This window comes from Lissotriton helveticus, chromosome 9 (assembly GCF_964261635.1).
Source record: "Lissotriton helveticus chromosome 9, aLisHel1.1, whole genome shotgun sequence".
Taxonomy (NCBI): domain Eukaryota; kingdom Metazoa; phylum Chordata; class Amphibia; order Caudata; family Salamandridae; genus Lissotriton; species Lissotriton helveticus.
In genome coordinates this window covers 930,510,343-930,531,872 of record NC_136070.1, presented here as the reverse complement: position 1 = coordinate 930,531,872, position 21,530 = coordinate 930,510,343, and the positions used below count along the sequence as shown (strand labels likewise).

The window sequence follows — 21,530 nt, the reverse complement described above, 5'->3', positions numbered from 1 at the left end:
GATCCTAACCTTAAATTCACTTCTCACATTAGTGCTGAGAAGTTGGAATTTTTAGATATCTGGATCTTTCATGAGGAAGGAAAACTGAAGGTAGATCTTTTTGTAAAACCGACGGCCAGGAACACTCTCCTGCATTTTCGCAGTTTCCACCCTAGGAATCAGAGACAAAGCATCCCCTTCTCCCAATTTTTGCGAGTGAGGAGGAACTGCACTAATCTCCAAGATTTTGATATACAGGCAGCGGAGATGAAATTGAAATTTTTAAACCGAGGCTATCCTCATAGATTAGTGCGAGACTCATATAAGAGAGCTCGGTATTACGACAGAGATTGTCTGTTAAGATCTAACCCCACAAAAGAAGCCAATAAATTAGTTTGTATCACACGGCATTCCACAGTAGATGCTAAAGTGAAACAAGTAATTAACTCCTCATGGCACATTTTAAATAGTAATGGTACAACTAAATTGGAAAAACCTTTGTTTGCCCACAGGCGAAACAAAAATATTAAAGATTATATTGTCCATTCAAGAATGAAAAACTCTGTAAATTCTCAACATTTAGCACAGAAATCTCTGATAGGAGACAACCCTGTAGAAGGTACCTTTCCCTGTTCCAGTTGTAAATCTTGTGCCAATATTCATGCAGGTGCAACTTTCACTCACAATGGCTATACTACTAGTGCCAAAGGGATGTTCAATTGCAAAACTTCCAATGTTATATATTTTCTGGAATGCCCATGCCGGCTAGGGTATGTGGGCGAAACATCTCGTGCCATTCAGACACGACTGACTGAACATCGCTCCGCGGTGAGAACTAAAAAAACAACAGCACCAGTTGTGAAGCATTTTCTAGACCATGGCCATGGTCCTAATGACTTCACGTGGCGTATACTAGAAAAAATTAACATGAGTGACAACAAAGGAGGCGAGGCAATACGCAAGAAGCGTGAAGTCTTCTGGATTTTCTCTCTCAATACATTTCGTGAGGGGTTAAACAGCGAAATTCCATGGGAAAATGCGATCTTTTAAATACATAGCGTCAGAATAAAGTGATGATAAAGAGCCACATGAATAGATGCGTTCCCGTCACCCGCCTATAATTAGTTGTCATAATATAAGTATAAAAATCTTCAATGCTTGCTGTTATTGTCCTTTATGTAATTATTTCTTCGACTGGTGATTAGCGCTTGAAATATAATGTTTATGTGGGAGATCATGACTGATCACCTACAGTGAATAGCAGCTGAGATAATAGCCGAGCAGGTTACTTCCAATTTAAGTAACCATCAGCGCGTCTTTCTTCGAGCCGTTATTGTCCCTTATGTATTTATTTTTTAGATTGGTAATCAGCGCTTTGTATATAATCTTTTGTAGCAGATCATGATGGATCACCTACATTAAATAGTAACTATAGGAACAGTTGAGTAGGTTACTTTTCATTTAAGTAACCATCAGAGCAGTCTTTCTTCGAGCTTCATTGCTTGGAGCCACGTCATGATCAGCATAACGATACACACAGGTGTCTATTTAAATATGCGCGCGCAATCGACCCGACCCTCACTTTCATCACGGAACTTGACGGAGTAAGACATCTGCCTCCATGTGGTTTTCATCCATGAAACTACAGGTATGTACGCTACAGACGCCGGCTCCATAAATGTTTCCCGTTTTGACTGAGCAGTCGAATGCTTCGGTCATTTTTAAATGCACCAGTTACTTAAAATATTATTCCGCCTTACATGAGAAGTTCAGCATGCCTATTTCAACTTAGGAAAATTAGACGCTAAGTGTGTAGGACACGAGGTTAATATATTATCATTCTGTTAACCGGCAGGAACTCCTCGAGAAGCATTTATCGTCTCCACGTGTCTTCATCGCTATTGTGCGAGCGCATTGAAATTTAAAGAGCCTACTCTGGAGGTATGTTACTTTTCAGCAATAGTAGAAGACTCAGCTAGGATGCCTGCTAACGATAGTAATTAGGCAAGTGTTTGATTTATTTAGGCTTGGAATTGAGCACGGCGATTTAGCAACAACCCGAATATCAGACCCCACAACAAAAAACGTTTGTGATTCTAAAAACCATCTGGTAAGAACGTAGAGGGTAGCATGAGATAATTTATCGCTCTTCCTCACAGCTAATTTCCTAAAATATGTATTTTACTTATCGCATTTCAGGTAATTTTTAGCCTGAGAGTTCGAATCAGTCTGTGGAGGCATCGAAATTTACAAGCTCCGTGTGCAGGTAAGGAGTTTACATAGGAGCACTTAGGCTTCCAGCAGCCCCTACTGTTCATGCATAATAGTTTTACTTCGTTTTATATAGGAAGTTCGTGTTTCCTGGCAATATAGACCTAATCTGCCATATTGCTGAGGCCCTTGTACACCTGTTTACTATAACAGAACTGCAAACTTAGCTGATTAGGTTAGTTACATTTTTTCTGAATTTAATGACCTTTTAGCAATGATATAACGAGTATCAGCTATGAGATTTGGGATTAATAAAAATTATTTTGTCATTAATAATTATAGAATTGTTCACAAATTGAAGCGGCAATTCTATTTTAACCACCATATGGATCCCCACAGTGTGAAGTGCTAACCACTGTGTCGCGAATCGTTGTCTTATTTCACTTTTTGTTAGGTAAGTGGAACCATTTCCATAGATATCTAACCCTGCAATTGAAAACGAACCTGCACATCAATATAAATAGCCAATATGAGTTTCTATTAATATTAGAACTGTCCGTATATTTTTAAATAAAATAAGGGATCCCCAAGGGCTTGGACTTTTCAATAGTAATGAATAATAGCACTGCCAGTACACATGTAGTACGGAACCAAAAGACCAGTTTCTGTTTATCTCATTCTATTTTTCACTTCTTTTCTGTTATTCTATCCTCCCTTTGCCTATTTGGTCTTGATGTATCTAATTGGGAGCCATGATTGTATTTATTATTTATTAGAGGCCAAGATTAGTATGTGAATTATAATTAACAGATCATCTATACCTGGCAACAGATTGATTGAGTCGTAGCTTGTCTTGCACCAGAAACAAGTAACTGACTTTAATGGTTAATAAACGTTTAATAATGTTCATCAGAATACTAGCGTATGTAACAGGCATAGGATGCATCAGTCATGCTTTCTAGCTATCTAAAGACCTTGGTCGATAAGTGTAAAGTCACAACAGAGGCCATGTTGTGTAAAGAATTCACTAGTCAATAATGGCCATCAGTAAATTAGCGTAGGTAACAGCCACATAATGTATCATCTATGTCTGAAAGTTATTCAAAGATCTAAGTAATGATCCTATCAGTAGAAAGCTACAATAGAGGTTACGTTATGTGATATCATGTACGTTATGCTATTTATGTCATATCATCAGTTGCGTTTACATTATATTAATTCAGGACCCGGCTGGCGGAACAGTTGTTTCTAGGTTTAGAAATTGAATTATGTATATACGTGATTTTTAAACATTCTCGCACTGTGTAGCTAAAACTATAATGAATGATAATACTTTGTATATTGATTATTGTTTTTATTTTCAGAAAGTTGTAAACTGTCTTGAGAAAGGCGCTGGCCGCCGAAACGCGTCGACACACAACTTATTCACTCATGTTCACGTATTTTTTATGTATATATACTTTCTAAGGAAGGTATATTTTTAATTATTGATGCAAGATACATGTAATTTTTTTATGTGACTGTAATAAATTTTGTTACCACTTAGAAACTGTTCTGCTGCCAGTGTTGGTCTTTATAATATTGTCAGATATTTTTGAAATACTGCCTAGGTATTGTTTTCCTCAGATTTATTCCCTGACCTAGGGGTTGATTGTTACTTGCTCTAACAGGGAACCCTTGTTGTTTACAAGTATAATGGGGACCCTGCCATGAAATTCTTGGCGGAAAGGCATGCAAAGGGCCCACCACCAGGGCCTGGGTAAATCGGCATATATATGTGCTTCCCCAAAAGGGCATGTGGTGTGTGCACTATGTGGAATGAACGACATGGTGCATGCCACATCATGAAAAGACATGCTGGAGGCGCTGTCACAATGGCAGTACGTTTTTTAGGCTCTCCTATGAGCCAAATATACCTGCTGCCACACCGCCAGCTCCGGATTACTGTTGTAATCTTGTGGGTTGGAATGCCAATGGCCTGACTGTCTTCCTCAGACCCCCATGGCAGTGGTCCAGTGGGAAGACCGCCAAAGTTGTAATCAGGCCCTAAATACACTAAAAACAACCTGCTTCAGTGCAAGGATTCTTTGAGTTCAGGGAAAGACTGTTTGAGACCACTTGTTGCAATCTTGAGCCGGCATATGTGGCATAACAAGGCGGCTGCCTACAATGGCCGTAATTCAGCAGCAACACTCAGAGCAACCATAGCCTGTAGTCACAAGCAGGTAACCACATATAAATGTGGTGTATGCTGGAAGACATAAATAATGCAATCTGCAGCTCAAAGAAAAATTAAACATTTCTTCATACCTTGCACTAATTATGAAGAAACAAGAAGCCAAAACTGTGATGTATTTTCAACGAAAACCACATAAGTCACAGTACTTAGGGCTCGATTACGAGTCTGGTGGTCCACAGACCGCCAGACTCATGGGGGTGTGGCGGTCTTGCGACCGTTCTCTTATAATTAGGGAGTTCAGACCTCCATTGCCCTGCTGCAGCTGCCAGGGAACCGCTGTTACCTGTTGGTGTTGCAGCGGTCTTGAGGCCGCAATGTACTTGGCGGAACAACTGCAGTCCCACCAAGCATAGTACGAGTTCCTTCTCCGCCACGGTTTTCATGGCGGTTTCCCCTCCATGAAAACCGTGGCAGAGAGGAAAGAGTAGTGCCCCCTTGTGCCTTAGAGCCATGGAGTGAATGCAGGGGGCACAACATGTGCCCCAATGTGTGCATGCACCCCAGTTTCGGCACGGCATGTACTTTACAGTCCATGCCGTGGGGACCTGCTTTTGGAGTTCCCATTGCAGTGCCCTTTTTTTGAGGCACAGGTGTGGAAGCATAAAAAAAAACACCAGTCACGAGAAACACTCGTAATCTGAAGGGCGGCCTGACCACAGATTTGGCATTGCGGCAGCATAGCAGACCCGGCCCCTCACCGCTAAACTTGTAGTCAGGCCCTTAGCGGTGCACAAAGGAAGCAAATATCAATTGGTGACCACTCTTAAACCACAGGAACAGCTGTAGAATACATGGAGACATGTGACAAACTAAAGAATACACCTCTATTCAGGACAAATCTCTCTCTTTAAAAAGGAAGTGTTTTTTTTAAATAAAAATGACTAAAACTTACAACTTTGTATCTTCTAAACTACCCTTAGGGAATAAGCTGAAGACTGATCTTGTAAAGTGACACCTTCTCATAACATAAATTTCACTCTGCTGAACTCTGAGGATCTCCTCATTTTCTTTTGACACTCTGGGCCTGATTTAGTGTTTGGCGGAAGGGTTACTCTGTCACAAATGGGACAGATATCTTGTCCTCCGTATTGCAAGTGCCATATGATATAATGGACTCGTAATACCGCGGACGGGATATCTGTCATATCTGTGACGGAGTAACCCGGTGTCAAGGTTCCACTCTCCTGAACGGCAGGGGGCCGCGGTAACGGAGATAGTCCTCCTTCTCACCTCCAGACCAACCCTCCATGTTAATCAAGTAGCACAGGTGATTGGTCCCAAGGGGAAAAGGAAGAGGGAAGGCTGACATGAACTTGGGAGGAGTCGTCAAGAGAGAAGGACCACAGGAGTACTCATGGGAACAATCAGAACACGAGATGGTGTTGGTCTTAGGTCTTGAGAATGAAGGTGTCACCACTCCCTGTCAATAGATTATCCCTGGAAGGAAAAGGTGCTGAGTAGGGGACTTCCCCTATTGCACACCACAGGGGACAGGTGCCCAAGGTAGTAGAGATGCAGAGAAAACAAGAAATCCAAATAAAGGCCGAAATGCTGTGTTTGAAAACAGATTTATACTTTGAGGTAACCCCTCCTGCGGTTTCATGTGTGGCAAGACGGAAAGCTGTTGTTCTAGATGCACTGCTCCTGCAGACCTCTCTCAAGAAGTGAGGCACCACACATGAAGGAAAAAAACTAAGAAAGCTCAATAAATCCTAAGGAAATGCTCCTGCGGTTACCGTCATGAAATTAGGTGATCACAACAGATCGCCGCCCACCCTCAAGGCCTGGAAGCTGCTTGGCTCCGTGACCAGGAAGGGATTCAATAAAGCCAAGCATCTTGTGCCGGGAGCGACACGTTTTGTTAGGCGCATGTCTCCCACATGATAGGGGGCATGTTGGTAGGCAAAGGAAATGCCCTATCCTCGCAAGAGTGAGAGTTTACAGCAAAAGGAGCGGAGAAACAAACAAGGAACGGGCAAAGGAACGCCTCATGCATCCTCAGCTCAGGTAGGTGCTCCCATATACAACACATTTCGAACCGCAGCCACATGGGAAAGGACACTTATCATGGTGGCAGACATCAGGCCTGAGATTGCCCATTTATACTGACGGTTGTTGCTAGATTATTAAGGAAGTTTAAGATATATTAGTCTACTCTAATCTAAAGCCCTGACGAAGTTCCGTGAGTGTTTGTTCGGAACAAAACACGTGGCTGGATTGCACTTATTGTAAGTGAATTTGGAATAAAGAATCTCTTATACAATATAATATACTGGATTTGGTTTCCTGGTGCACCCCCTTGCTCTCATGAAGTTTGGAATCTGAATTACAATGCACTTAAGGGCGACAAGTGCCGCATGATTTGTGCACAGGCCCTGATCATTAAAATTGGAAATTAAATGAGGTGCAGCCTGGGTAGTCCGTCACCTCTTTCAGTTTAGGTGTTTCCATATATGTTTGCTACCCTATCGCTACCCCCATTGGAGGAACAATATGTCAGGGCACTGCCGCGACCCCTGCTACCCCCCGGGACCCGCACTCGAGGGTGGTAGCGGTACCCCCGCAAAGGCTGTCTAATCCGGCATGGTTTGGCAGGGTTACAAGCATGGAATCTCCTCACTAGAAGAGGTGCATGAACATAGGAGGTGCGGGTCCTTTCTTTAGGCAGGAACCCTTTCCAGTCAACCAGATAGTAGAGGATCCTGTTACGTCGCCGGAAATCCATCATGGTCAGCGACTAGCTGCCGCCTCCCCCCCAATCCGGCACCCAACACCCAGGAACGTGGACACGAGACGTGTTTTACTTTTTGGAAGGCGGGCGCTAGTCGCCCGGCCGTATTTATTAAAGTATGAAATTAAAAAGGTTTTAATTGCATAATCAACAATGAATACAAAAATCAGCAGGACATTCAGTTATACAATTGTTATCAACAAGTTTGAGAGCCTGACCTTAACAAAACTCTAATACAAGTTGTTCCTAGCTTAAACTAAACATCCTATCTTGATTTTTGTACATTTCTGGCCATATGGCAGGGTCACTACCGGTGTCAGGTCCTACAAGCTGCGCCTCCCCCATAGAAGTGCGCATGCGCAGTGTTACCCCGGGAATTGCCCGGTCTACGCCCCAAACTCCATTTACCCACTAAAGGAGGGCCCTTACTCTGCGCCGGTGGCGTCATGAGTCCACGCGCGCGGGGTGGCTACCAGCCTAAGGAAAGCGTGAACTACTCCTACCCGCGCTCCTTTGCATATTACCTTGCCCCTGGAGTACTGGGAGTGGCCCGCAGGCCCCTCCCCCCGGGCGGGAACCTCCATAGGATGATGCCCGCCCCCTCAGACCTCAAATATGTGCTCACCGATAATGACCTTACCGCATGCCCCATACCTAATAAATACGACGACCTATGGAAAAAATTCTAAAGGACAACTACACTGGCTAATAAATAACAGTATCCACGCATAGCTAAAGGGGAAAAAAGGCCTAACGACACATGGCATAAAATTACAATTCGGTTCACACATGTTACTCAAAATCACAATATCACGTATAGCTACAAAGGGAAAAAAGGCCTAAAGACACATATCTTCAAGTACAGTTCACTTCACACATCACTTTTCTACAAAGGGGAAAAAGTCCTGACAACAGATCACAAAATACAACAACAGCCTACTCTCTCCCGCGGTCCATACCTTTGAAACTTACCCTTAAACCGGACATAACGCTGCTTAAACTTTGTACCAAGGGATGGTGGGTGGGAAACAAAGAAGCCCCGAACGCGGGGCACAACGTTCAGCGAGGGAGCGTCCAGGGACAAGGGGGTCTCCTGGGCGCTCCCTACCTCTTATTCCCGAGGGGCCGGGTGGCCCCTCCTAACGCCCGCCCCCCCCGACCCGGAACCAGTCCATTGAATCCGGGTCAGGAGGGGCGCCGGCCAATCGGCGGTGGGCCGCGCCCCCAGGGCACGCCCCCACCGTCGAAGGACCCGGGAGAGGAGGTGAGACGGTCGCCGCGCCGCCATGCGTGCGGGGGGGCCGAGGGCCCCCCCTTTTCACATGGTCAGCGACTAGCTGCCGCCTCCCCCCCAATCCGGCACCCAACACCCAGGAACGTGGACACGAGACGTGTTTTACTTTTTGGAAGGCGGGCGCTAGTCGCCCGGCCGTATTTATTAAAGTATGAAATTAAAAAGGTTTTAATTGCATAATCAACAATGAATACAAAAATCAGCAGGACATTCAGTTATACAATTGTTATCAACAAGTTTGAGAGCCTGACCTTAACAAAACTCTAATACAAGTTGTTCCTAGCTTAAACTAAACATCCTATCTTGATTTTTGTACATTTCTGGCCATATGGCAGGGTCACTACCGGTGTCAGGTCCTACAAGCTGCGCCTCCCCCATAGAAGTGCGCATGCGCAGTGTTACCCCGGGAATTGCCCGGTCTACGCCCCAAACTCCATTTACCCACTAAAGGAGGGCCCTTACTCTGCGCCGGTGGCGTCATGAGTCCACGCGCGCGGGGTGGCTACCAGCCTAAGGAAAGCGTGAACTACTCCTACCCGCGCTCCTTTGCATATTACCTTGCCCCTGGAGTACTGGGAGTGGCCCGCAGGCCCCTCCCCCCGGGCGGGAACCTCCATAGGATGATGCCCGCCCCCTCAGACCTCAAATATGTGCTCACCGATAATGACCTTACCGCCACAGGCCAGTATTGTTAACCGACGATCTGGCCTCCCCCTCTAGCCCCTGCCTAAGGACACACTCCTCCTATCCCAGCCCTCTAGCCAAGCCCAGATATTGTCAGACCATAGGACATTACCCTCTTCTGTCAAATGAACCCCGTCCTTCAAGTAATACTTGTGACCCCAGATGCACCCATGAGGTATTGACTGTAACACGGGGGTTCGAAACAACCTATCCAACCGTGTGTTGATCCTCTTTACCGAGTGATTCAACGCCCTGACCGAATGACCCCCCCGCCACTGAAGTCGAGGTATTAGTTGTGACCATACTAGTGTGCACCCGGGGCAGGTCCTAGCTATCCAACCCGCTGTTGAGATAATCTCCTCAATCAAGATGCGCCTGCCCAGTGTTGCCAAATCGTTCTCCCCAAGGTGAAGTATCACCACTGACGGTGGAGCCCGCTGGCGTGCTAACAGCCCTTGGAAGAATCCCCTAAACTCGTGAAGACACAACCCTCCCCTGCCAAAGAACGTGATATTCAACCCTAGTTGTGCCGCCCTTTCCTTCTTGTCACCTGACAGGAAGACACATTCCGCTCGCTTCACATATGAATGACCGACAATCCAGACATTGTTCATTGTTGTTTCCTGTTCGCCGCTCCGTGCCGATGAATATTGGCGGTGCCCGACGACAAATTCCTCCCCTGCGTAACAGGTCTGAGAAACTGTAAAAGAGCGGAAAGAGACCAAGCGTGAGTGACAAGTAATCATAGCATGTCAATCCGAACATAACGTTTATAGCAGTCTGACGACCACCTCCCAATTGTCTTCACTCTTTCCACTGGGAGGCCCCCCGCCACCGCCTCAGTTGCTGCCCCAATCCTGAAGGAATGAGATCCAAAATCTCTAGGATCAAGACCCGCTTTTGTAACCCCTATTTCGAACACTCTCCTGAATTGATACCTGGTCAAGGGGCTCCCGTCGGCGTGACAGAGCAACGCCCTGCCCGCTGAACCGACCAATAGTCCCATGAGTGATTCTACGTGCCTCACCGGGCAGCACGGATTGGCGGGGGCCCGTTGCAGAACTATGGTGTGACCCCTAGCTTCTTGATCGGTCTTTGATTTCTGGATAATCACCCACATAGTGTCACCCCTTATCGTCACCCCAGCTTTCTGCAAGCCACCTAGTATGTCAGACTTGGATCCTGCCACAAGTTCACTAATTCGCAGTGCCCCATAAAATGCCAGGGAGAATGCCGCCCTAAAAAGAAGCACCTCCCACTCCGAGTTACAAACAATCTCCATCATGCCCAGTAAGGCTGTTAGCCGGGCCAACCCCATGGGCTTCCTCTTATCCTTCTGGTGTCCCTGAATACGGCGCCATCCCCTTAAAGCCTTGCGTATCATAAAGGTATTAGTGGGATCTCGGAAGCCCCTAGCTTGAGCGAAGAATGACACTGCTGCCCTATGTCTGGTTGCCGCTGCTACTGAGCGCCCCTCTTTGTGCATCCATTCTAAATAGGCTGCAAACCCATCCTCCTTCGCCCAAAGCACTTCCCACTGTGGCCCCAAGAAAGAACAATAAGACAGAAACGCCCCTTCGTACGCCGTCTTGGTCCTGGGGGCTAGGCTAGCGACCACGAGGTCTTGTAATCTGGGGCACCAATCTGCCAAAGTACTGCTGGGAAGTGTGCTGGCGAGGGGTCTGCTGTGGGGAGATGTTCCCTGAAAACCTGCATTTTGAAGCGAGAAAGGGAGTTTGCAGCATTGTTTAAAACACCAGGGACATGTTTGGCTCTAAAATTAGCATTCAGTTTAAGGCACCGCAGAACAATTTCCTTAATCAGACGAAGTATGAAAGGACACCGCGCCCCCTGCTGATTGATACATTCCACCACTGTCATGTTATCTGACCAAAACACCACTGATTGGTTACATAGGTGTTCGGGCCAAACCATCAGTGCCACCCATATTGGAAAAAGTTCCAGGAAGCCAATGTTGCTAAGCAAACCCCATGTGTTCCATTCTTCTGGCCATTGTTGAGCGACCCACCTATTCCCTAGGATGGCACCAAAGCCCACACTACCGGCCGCATCAGTCCATAGTCCCAACTCCGCTGATGTCGTGAGCGGGTCGGGCCAGACCACCCTACCGTTAAAATCCTCCAGGAATGCCATCCAAATAAGCATATCCTGGCGAATTTCAGACGATAGGCGCGTGCGGTGGTGCTTTTCCCTCAGCCCCTTCATCGCGTGCGCGATGGAGCGAGAAAAGGGGCGAGCCATTGGGATGATTCTTAGTGCGAAATTCAGTTGCCCTACCACTTCCTGTAATTGCTGCAAAGTGACCTTCTCCTTCCGGAGGCATAACTGTAGCGATGTCTTGAATTTGCACACTTTGTCCCTAGGTAGTCTAAAACATCTCTCCATTGAGTCAATCTCGATGCCCAGAAATTCCAAGCAGGTGGTCGGGCCCACCGTCTTCCCAGGCGCAAGCGGGACCCCAAACGCCCGCATGAGCACGCAAAATTCCTGCAATGCCAGTGCGCACTCCTGAGAACCCGCTGTACCGAGGAAGAGGAAATCATCTAAGTAATGCATGACCCTTTGATGGCCCGTCACTTGTCTCATGGCCCATTCAAGAAATGAACTAAACATCTCAAAGTAGGCGCAAGAAATAGAACAACCCATAGGCATGCATTTGTCCATGTAGAACCTATCCCTAAAGGTGAAACCTAAAAGGTGCTGGTCCGCCGGGTGGACTGGGAGGAGGCGGAAGGCGGATTCTATGTCTGATTTCGCCATCAGCGCCCCGGGTCCAGTGGCCTGCAATAAGGTAACAGCCTGATCAAAAGAGGCGTACTTAACACTACAGATACCTTCGTCAATGGCATCATTCAGTGACGCCCCCTTTGGCGCTGACAGGTTATGAATCAATCTGAATTGCCCTTTCTCTTTCTTGGGGACAACTCCCAGTGGGGAACACACAAAATTGGGTACTGGCACTGCAGAAAAAGGGCCAGTTATCCTGCCTAAGGAAAGCTCCTTGTCAATTTTGGCGGCCACAACAGCCGGATTGTGTTTGACTGATAATTGATTTCTACAGTGCGCGCTGCCTGTGTATCCCCCGGCCGGGATCCTAAAACCTTTAGAAAAACCTTCCTGGAGCAGGGTGGCCGCTTTGTGGTCAGGGTATCTGTTCAACAATGGAATCATTGCCACCACATCCACTGGAGTGGGGGGGCGTAATCTGTCTGACTTATAGTGGCTTTCCCCTACCCCTCTGTCCCGTGTTACCTTGCTTGGACCTACAGGTAGTTTCTGGATGAGAGGGGTGCCCACAGGAGGAACATGCATGCCTAAACTTACACGCGGCCCTTGCGCAGGTACGCCTATTAAAATCCCAGCACACCCCTTTCTTCTCTGGCCCACCTGCCCTAAATTTCCCAGGTATTTCACTCGTTTGGGGGGGCCGAAAGGGCTGCTGCGGTCTAGTGAACGCTTTGACCGCACCGAACTGAGGGGGCGGTGCAGTGTCAGAGAACTGTTTGTGCCAAGCCATGGAATCTACCGAGTCCCATGGCAATGATCTATTGAATTCCAATGCCTTCCTAAAGTTGACATCATAACCCTTCCATGCTTCCCCAGAATACTGTTGACTCCACCCAACAATCCTGCTCGAGTAGCAAGCCAATGCAGCCTGCAGATCTGGAGGACGCTCAGCCTTAACTGCAGTGAAAACAGCCCATGCTTGCATCCAATTATTGAGATTTTCCTCAACCCTGAATCTAGTACACTGCGCCCTCCATTCACTTGGGAGCATCCACTCTTTCAGTGCTTTTGCCTGCTCCATTTCCCTATTATCCAACAATAAAGAATAAATGTACACGTATTTGTCAGCCCAAATCATTTCTTTCACAGCTAAAGACACATGCTGAGCTAGATTTTCGCTCCTGGAAGGTATCACACCGTCCCCCAAGAGCGGCAATGCCACTTCCTTACCAAGTGCGGGCACCGGGGGCGGCTGCCCTTTTACTCCGTCCAGCTGGGGAACACTTGGACCTGCAAGGGGAGAAGAAATTGGCAATGCAACACTGTCGGCGACCGGTGCCGATCTGATTTTTTCTACAAACCTTGCCGCCTCTGCCGCATGGTCTGCAGAATTCGGGAATGCTCCCCCTTTTTGGAGCCATGGCATCATGGCCGTTAACTGAGTCAACAATTCGGGTGGCATTGAATCTATATTACCCCCCGGGACAACAGGTACCACTGGGGTTATGCCCAGTGGTCCTGGCACAGCTGGCAGTGCGGGTGCCGGGTGTGGCCCGCCTGTACCCGGGATAGTGGGCACCGGTGCGGGAGCAGACCCAGCGTCTACTGGTTGACCTGCCGGCACCGGCACCACAGGGGCAATGGGTGTAGGCACATGCGGGGGTGGGACCACCGCGGGCGGTGTGGCGGGTAACGGATCTACTGGGCCTGGGGTGGGGACCGCCTCCTTGGGTCTCTTGGACCTAGGTTTCCCTTGCGGGGTGACAAATTCCCCTCTTGGCACTGGTGCCACCCTCTTGCGGATCGGTCTCCCGGACGGGCCCGGTGCCTCGCCCTCTCTGTCCTCCAACCGAGCTTCCCGCTCCTTAATTTGTCCTAGCTGTTGCCTAATGTCGCTCATCTCCCGCATCATAGCCCGCATCATAGCCTCCATGTTGGACCCCTTTTTTCCACCCCTTGGACCTGGCATGACGCTTACCCCAAAAAACACCCGCTGCCTACTCAGTTCCCAACCGGTCAACTGTGTGTACCTTTCAGATGGAGGGTCACCAGGGGGCTTTCAGCACCATGCAACGGCGACCGCAACACTAGCGGCTTGTCCGCTTATGTAGGGGGGTGAGCAAACCTAATGTAGACCCACCCGGCGGCCACCAGGAGCAATGAATGCTAGCCCCCCGTACCCCTCTTACCGACCAGTCCTGCGTCGTCGCCGGCGCTGTCAGCACCACACCAGGAGTCCTTACGTCCTTATCTGTGAGTGAATTGCACCGGTAGTATCGTTAAATGCCTGAAAAATAGATATGTATTACCACCATGCGTTAAAGAACAAGGCCGATTTAGGAAAACCTAATTTCAATACAATGGAGGCTTGAATCCGCACCTATTACCCTATTGGGGTGTGTACTAAAATCGTTGTGAAAAGAAAGATTTATGCACAGTGTGCGATGACAGCAGGATCAAACTTTTGGACAGAGCAATTTACAAACAGTGGAGGCCTGAACCCCTGAGCGAAGTGGGCCTCCCCTACGGACTGGAAGGGTCTTTGAAATAACTCCCTACCCCCAGTTGGCTGTGATACAGTTTTTTAGATTAGAAAGTTCAAAACACTCCTCAGCCCCTGTACTGACCAATAGTTGTTTTTTCCCCCAAAAACACACAATCCAGCAAAAAAAGGTCCTTCAATTATCAATATGCAATCCTAAGGGTCTCCCATCCAGGTGCTACCCTGGTTGACCCTGCTCCACTTTCCCACGCAGTACCTTGGATGAAACTGCCCTGTGGCCCCAAGTAAACAGAAAGCGCTAAATTGCCACGAGTGAACACGATGATACACCGTTCTTAAATCAGAATCATTGCCCAGCGCTCCTACCAGTAATCCGCTGTTGTAAAGCGCATAGTCACCCGTAAGGAACACGAATTGTAGCGCCCCTCTGTGCACCGGAGTATCCCTCCGCCCTTTGATCGTTATATCACAGCCGGCCCGCTGCTCTTCCACGTCCCCGTGCCAACAAATACCTCTCGCGGACGCCGTACACACGCGCCGCTTTTTTCCTCACACTCCCAGGACTGGGCGAACGCCTCCGCTCCCGCCGCTGTAATTGCCGCTTCCTGCAGTCGCTTCGCGTCCCTCGGCGACGGCCGACCCGTGCGGTTTCTCAATGAGGCGGGCGGCCGGCTCCACGCGGAGACCCCTCTAAGAATTCGAAGTCCCTGTAAAAGAAATCGACAACATAAAATGTCGCCTCGCGTCCTCAGCCGTAGAACAGCTTGGCGATCCCTCCACGCCGCTGATCCTGGCAATCCCGCGACGGCTGGCTCCAGGAACCGATTCGTAATTCCTGAAAGAAAAAGCGGGAAAATTTAATAAACAAAGAAGCCCCGAACGCGGGGCACAACGTTCAGCGAGGGAGCGTCCAGGGACAAGGGGGTCTCCTGGGCGCTCCCTACCTCTTATTCCCGAGGGGCCGGGTGGCCCCTCCTAACGCCCGCCCCCCCCGACCCGGAACCAGTCCATTGAATCCGGGTCAGGAGGGGCGCCGGCCAATCGGCGGTGGGCCGCGCCCCCAGGGCACGCCCCCACCGTCGAAGGACCCGGGAGAGGAGGTGAGACGGTCGCCGCGCCGCCATGCGTGCGGGGGGGCCGAGGGCCCCCCCTTTTCAAATGCCATTCACTTCATCATCCTCCTGACCCTTAATCACCAAAGGGGATGGTGGCGTTAGAGGGTGTGTGGAAGGCACATAAGGCTTGAGGAGGGAGGTGTTGAAGTTTAACACTTGTTCAAGATACACTTTCCTGAAGTAGCTAACGAGAAGCTGTGACTGCTAAATGTAGTGTGCTTCAGGGAGCACCTGGCTGTAGTAGATGCGATGCACAGTACATCAGTACAGCTCCTCCTCACTGCGTCTGCTTCCGGCACTAAACAAACGATTAGAATTACAACTGAATTAAACTTCATGCACCAATCTTTACAAAACTATTCTTAATTTGCAAAAACGCTACATCTATGGGACATTCTCTTTGTGAAAAAAAACGGATGACTGTGTGTTTATCCCGTTATACATATTTGTGTGCCTCCTGCATTTTGAGTCATGCATGCCCGCCGTTAAGCGTGCTTTTGAAACTACTGGCAGCGCACACTCCTCCAAGAAGAATACGATGACGAGAAAAATACAAAATGCACACAGCTACGCACCAGCTGAAATACACACTCTGTAAATCATTTAAATCTCTAATGCTGCAATCCCTTCACAGCGATTAGTCATTTATCGCCATGAGGTCATGTAACAGGCACTACGTTATCCAAGACCTGCCTAATGTAACAATGGGTTGCTCCCCTTGTGTAAATCCAAGCATTCAGGTACAGCTGATAAAAGATGACTGCTCAACGGTAGTCACTGGTGAAAAACTGTAAAAATAGATGGAACAGGTCAGATCAATGCTTCCCTTTCAGAGTAGTACTATTGGCTATGTGCACAAGACAATCCATTCTCTCGCCCTGCTGTTTCCGTGGGCATATATGCATTTAAAGTGGTACAAAACATACTGCCAATTAAGAAAACAGCTTTAACCTTCTGTTGCTAGCCGGAACGTGCCTTTTTTCCGCACTTTCAAATAGAGCTATCTGCACCAACTTCCCATCATTACGGTTCCCTGAGGAAGGGGGATTGCTGGCTGACTAAATTTGAATTTAGTTTAATGAAAAGAAAGAAACACTAGAATCCATTTGATGTTTTGTGTTCATGTTTAAAAATCCATTGACTAAAATTGCTCCTCCCATGTGCCTGAATTTGCAGTGAGTTCTTTTAATTGGGAAGTAGACTTGAGCAAGTGGTTGCCATGCTCTGGAAAAATACACTAAGCTCATGAAAGATCAACAGAGACGAGGCTTTGGCAATAGAAATAGCTATTACTGTACATGCACACTGACCTTGTCTTGATGACAAACTCTTATTATCGTGGAAGTAAACATGGACAACCACGCATCAGGGGTTGGACTAACTCATTTTAGTGCTGGTGGTCGCATCACTGCACTAAAATGTATTAGTCATGCATTATAGCTCCTCTAACCTTGTGAATGTGTGATGAGGCACTGTAGGAACAATTAACGAAATCCGCTGGGTCGCACTTGGGCTTGCAGCCCTGTCAAGTATAACTTCTCATGGGTTATGCCAATGCAACTGTACTAATTTTCCTGCACTGTCACACTGAAGTGAACAGTCACACAAAAAATGCTGTCTTCTGGCCGAGATCTGTGAGCCAGGATGGTGTGCCTGATGCGCTGACAAGTCAATCAGAAACAAGCACATCCTGCATTATTATCAGCTGTGCTGAGCAGGCTCTGCAGTTAGTTGATGTCTGGGGTTGTTAATGGCGGCTGTCTTGTCACATCTGAAGATCAGCCCTCCTTTGCCATATATCATGATAGGTCGCAAACAGGAAAAAAGCGGGGGACATGTGTTTCACATGTTGATCAGGAGAAGACTGCATTCTTCTAGGGTGGTTTGCATGAACCTAATGGAGATGCAAGGTCCTGATCGGGGAAGATGATGATGATAAAGATGGCATACACGCGACTAGAAGAGGGAGTTTAAACTGCTTTTACAGGAAGGTAAGACCCTCCAAAGTAAGTTCTGAAAAGTTTTAGCCCGTCTCGCAGCACTGTGGTTTTTTTACAACATGAACCATGTCACTTTACATCAACCAGAGAATGTGACATTTGAGTGTTTCTTTGGTAGACCTGTGCATCAATTGTAAGTATTATTTGAAAAAAATAACATAGTGGAGACACAGCTCTTTTTCCTAATCAAAATGTTTCTAAATCCTGTGATAGTTCATTGTGGGAGGGGCAGCTGGCTGAGTGTGACAAATAGAAGAGAAGGAGCTCTTGAATATGGAGGTCAGATAAAGGAATGCCCAGCATAATTGACTTCCTACCTTGACAAGCATTAAGATACCAGTCTGCTTAGATTTTGTACTGCCTTCCTCCCTGCTTAGACAGCCTTGTCATGATTCAGAGAAATGAGCACAATTACACAAAAGTCAAGTTTCAAACGCTTTTGCCACACTCAGAAGCATAGCAGTATAGTCTACAAAGCATTCCAATTGCTCATTCAACAACCGTTCCTATACACTATAATGTTTTAGTACATTACTTTTTTTTATTTTGTATTTTTATAAATCAAACAGACTCGAAACACAAAGGTACAGTTCCACAAGAATCAATAGTGGGTGATACAGTGAAATCAAAGATACATACAGGTACAGTAGGATAATGCATTGGAAATCACGGGGAAGGGGGATCATCACCATCAACGTCACAGGGAGGAGCACATATATTGCCACGGTATTCATTCCAGGGGGTCCAAATCTTCGACCATTTTTGGGGGCAGCCTCAGACCATGTATACAGTTTTCTCTCTCAGCATACACCAATCTAGGTCTTTTTTCCAGTCGGTGATCGTAGGTGCATGTGAAGCCCCCCAGAGTCAAGCTATATTCCTCTTGGCGACCATGCAGGCAAGTGGGATCCATTGTGTGGCGTGTGTTCTGAGGTCAGTGGGTTCCCAGATATTAAGGAGGCATCTGGGGGCCTCTGGCTTAATATCTACCTCCAAAGTCTCGCTTATTGTTTCGTGTACCTTACACCAGTATTCCTGGATTAGCTCACAATGCCATTTTAGTCTTTACATTAATGTAGCTGCAGCAGTTTGCCACTTCTGCTGCTGCCCCTTAAGTTCTGGCAAGATTTATCTGACACAGTTCATGTGACAACTTCAGTAAGTCCTAGCTTGTTTTACAATTACTTAAAATGTGAAACTACAACTATGTGAGGTGGTGGGCAAAGAGAAGTGGTAAATCAATAAAATAGCTGCCGGGCCAGTTTCTAGAGTTAATGAGCGTCTGTTTCTAGGGTTACTGACTCCATCTGCCAGTCCTGGCTTCTTAACTGGAGTACTTTGTATTCGGGGAAGAGCATAACATTTCAGGAACATTACAACAGTCCTTTTCATTTACACTGGACTGAAGGGGCCCGACATTTATCTTACTACACAGCACTTCTAAAAGTGTTACTTAAAGTGTTACTCACAGTGTCACACAAAAGAAATTCACACTAAAATGATGGAGATGTCACACACAAACAAGCTGAAAACTTGGCAGCTATGTCACACATACATTTACAGAGCCACACAAGCACTCATATACCCCCACACCAACCCACAGAGCCACTTACACACCCACTTACAGATCCATACAGCTACTCACACACCCACTCACAGACCCATACAGCTATCACACACCCAGTCAAAGACCCATACAGCCACTCATACACCTGCTCACAGACCTATACAATACAGAAAAGGGGGTGGTGATGAACAGAGTGTCTGAATTAAGCAGACCACTCTTACCCAGTCCAAAGATCAGGGCTTGATCCATCACCGTTATTTATCTCACTGCCCCATCCCAGCTCAGAACCTGGCTATATGCAAATTAGTCTGTCCCTGGCCCAGTGCATCATGGGAACAGGGCAGACCTAACTACCAAGCCAATTCTTCACCAGAAAGGAGACAAGCTACCGGGGACCGGTTTCTGGCATTTCAGCCTCTTCGGCCCGGCTTGCTTGAATTCTGATGGAGCAGTGAGAAAGGGACTCATGTCTGAGTATACCCTGCCACACCTATGGTGGCCAAAAACGATACAGAAAAGGGGGTGGTGATGAACAGAGTGTCTGAATTAAGCAGACCACTCTTACCCAGTCCAAAGATCAGGGCTTGATCCATCACCGTTATTTATCTCACTGCCCCATCCCAGCTCAGAACCTGGCTATATGCAAATTAGTCTGTCCCTGGCCCAGTGCATCATGGGAACAGGGCAGACCAAACTACCAAGCCAATTCTTCACCAGAAAGGAGACAAGCTACCGGGGACCGGTTTCTGGCATTTCAGCCTCTTCGGCCCGGCTTGCTTGAATCCTGATGGAGCAGTGAGAAAGGGACTCATGTCTGAGTATACCCTGCCACACCTATAGTGGCCAAAAACGATACAGAAAAGGGGGTGGTGATGATGAACAGAGTGTCTGAATTAAGCAGACCACTCTTACCCAGTCCAAAGATCAGGGCTTGATCCATCACCGTTATTTATCTCACTGCCCCATCCCAGCTCAGAACCTGGCTATATGCAAATTAGTCTGTCCCAGGCCCAGTGCATCATGGGAACAGGGCAGACCAAACTACCAAGCCAATTCTTCACCAGAAAGGAGACAAGCTACCGGGGACCGGTTTCTGGCATTTCAGCCTCTTCCGCCCGGCTTGCTTGAATCCTGATGGAGCAGTGAGAAAGGGACTCATGTCTGAGTATACCCTGCCACACCTATAGTGGCCAAAAACGATACAGAAAAGGGGGTGGTGATGATGAACAGAGTGTCTGAATTAAGCAGACCACTCTTACCCAGTCCAAAGATCAGGGCTTGATCCATCACCGTTATTTATCTCACTGCCCCATCCCAGCTCAGAACCTGGCTATATGCAAATTAGTCTGTCCCAGGCCCAGTGCATCATGGGAACAGGGCAGACCAAACTACCAAGCCAATTCTTCACCAGAAAGGAGACAAGCTACCGGGGACCGGTTTCTGGCATTTCAGCCTCTTCGGCCCGGCTTGCTTGAATCCTGATGGAACAGTGAGAAAGGGACTCATGTCTGAGTATACCCTGCCACACCTATAGTGGCCAAAAACGATACAGAAAAGGGGGTGGTGATGAACAGAGTGTCTGAATTAAGCAGACCACTCTTACCCAGTCCAAAGATCAGGGCTTGATCCATCACCGTTATTTATCTCACTGCCCCATCCCAGCTCAGAACCTGGCTATATGCAAATTAGTCTGTCCCTGGCCCAGTGCATCATGGGAACAGGGCAGACCAAACTACCAAGCCAATTCTTCACCAGAAAGGAGACAAGCTACCGGGGACCGGTTTCTGGCATTTCAGCCTCTTCGGCCCGGCTTGCTTGAATCCTGATGGAGCAGTGAGAAAGGGACTCATGTCTGAGTATACCCTGCCACACCTATAGTGGCCAAAAACGATACAGAAAAGGGGGTGGTGATGAACAGAGTGTCTGAATTAAGCAGACCACTCTTACCCAGTCCAAAGATCAGGGCTTGAGCCATCACCGTTATTTATCTCACTGCCCCATCCCAGCTCAGAACCTGGCTATATGCAAATTAGTCTGTCCCTGGCCCAGTGCATCATGGGAACAGGGCAGACCAAACTACCAAGCCAATTCTTCACCAGAAAGGAGACAAGCTACCGGGGTCCCTTGCTCATTGCACCATCAGGATTCAAGCAAGCCGGGCCGAAGACGGCTGTAGTGCCAGAAACCGGTCCCCGGAAGCTTGTTTCCTTCCCAGTGTAAGAATTGGCTTTTGTAGTCTGGTCTGCCCTGTTCCCATGATGCACTGGGCCAGGGACAGACTAATTTGCATACAGCCAGGTTCTGAAACTGGGATGGTGCAATGAGCTAAAAACGGTGTTGGATCTAGCCCTGATCTCTTGACTGGGTGAGAGTACTCTGCTTAATTCAGAGACTCTGTCCATCACCACCCCTTGTTGTAAATAATTTTGTCCACCCTAAGCGTGGAAGGGTATACTCAG

The 21,530-nt window shown here is 47.6% G+C and overlaps 1 protein-coding gene and 1 long non-coding RNA gene across 7 annotated transcripts in view; one reads left to right on the top strand and one right to left on the bottom strand.

Moving 5' to 3' along the window:
• The window catches only part of LOC144782023 (cytochrome P450 2G1-like), a 701,349-nt gene that overhangs the window by 24,156 nt on the left and 655,663 nt on the right, over positions 1 to 21,530 (bottom strand). The gene's annotated exons all lie outside the window — the stretch shown is intronic.
• LOC144782025 (uncharacterized) lies at positions 1,491 to 3,697 on the top strand. The gene is made up of 7 exons (XR_013601100.1): positions 1,491 to 1,627; positions 1,835 to 1,920; positions 2,005 to 2,089; positions 2,179 to 2,245; positions 2,327 to 2,425; positions 2,533 to 2,644; positions 3,555 to 3,697. It is a non-coding gene; the product is annotated as an uncharacterized LOC144782025 (long non-coding RNA).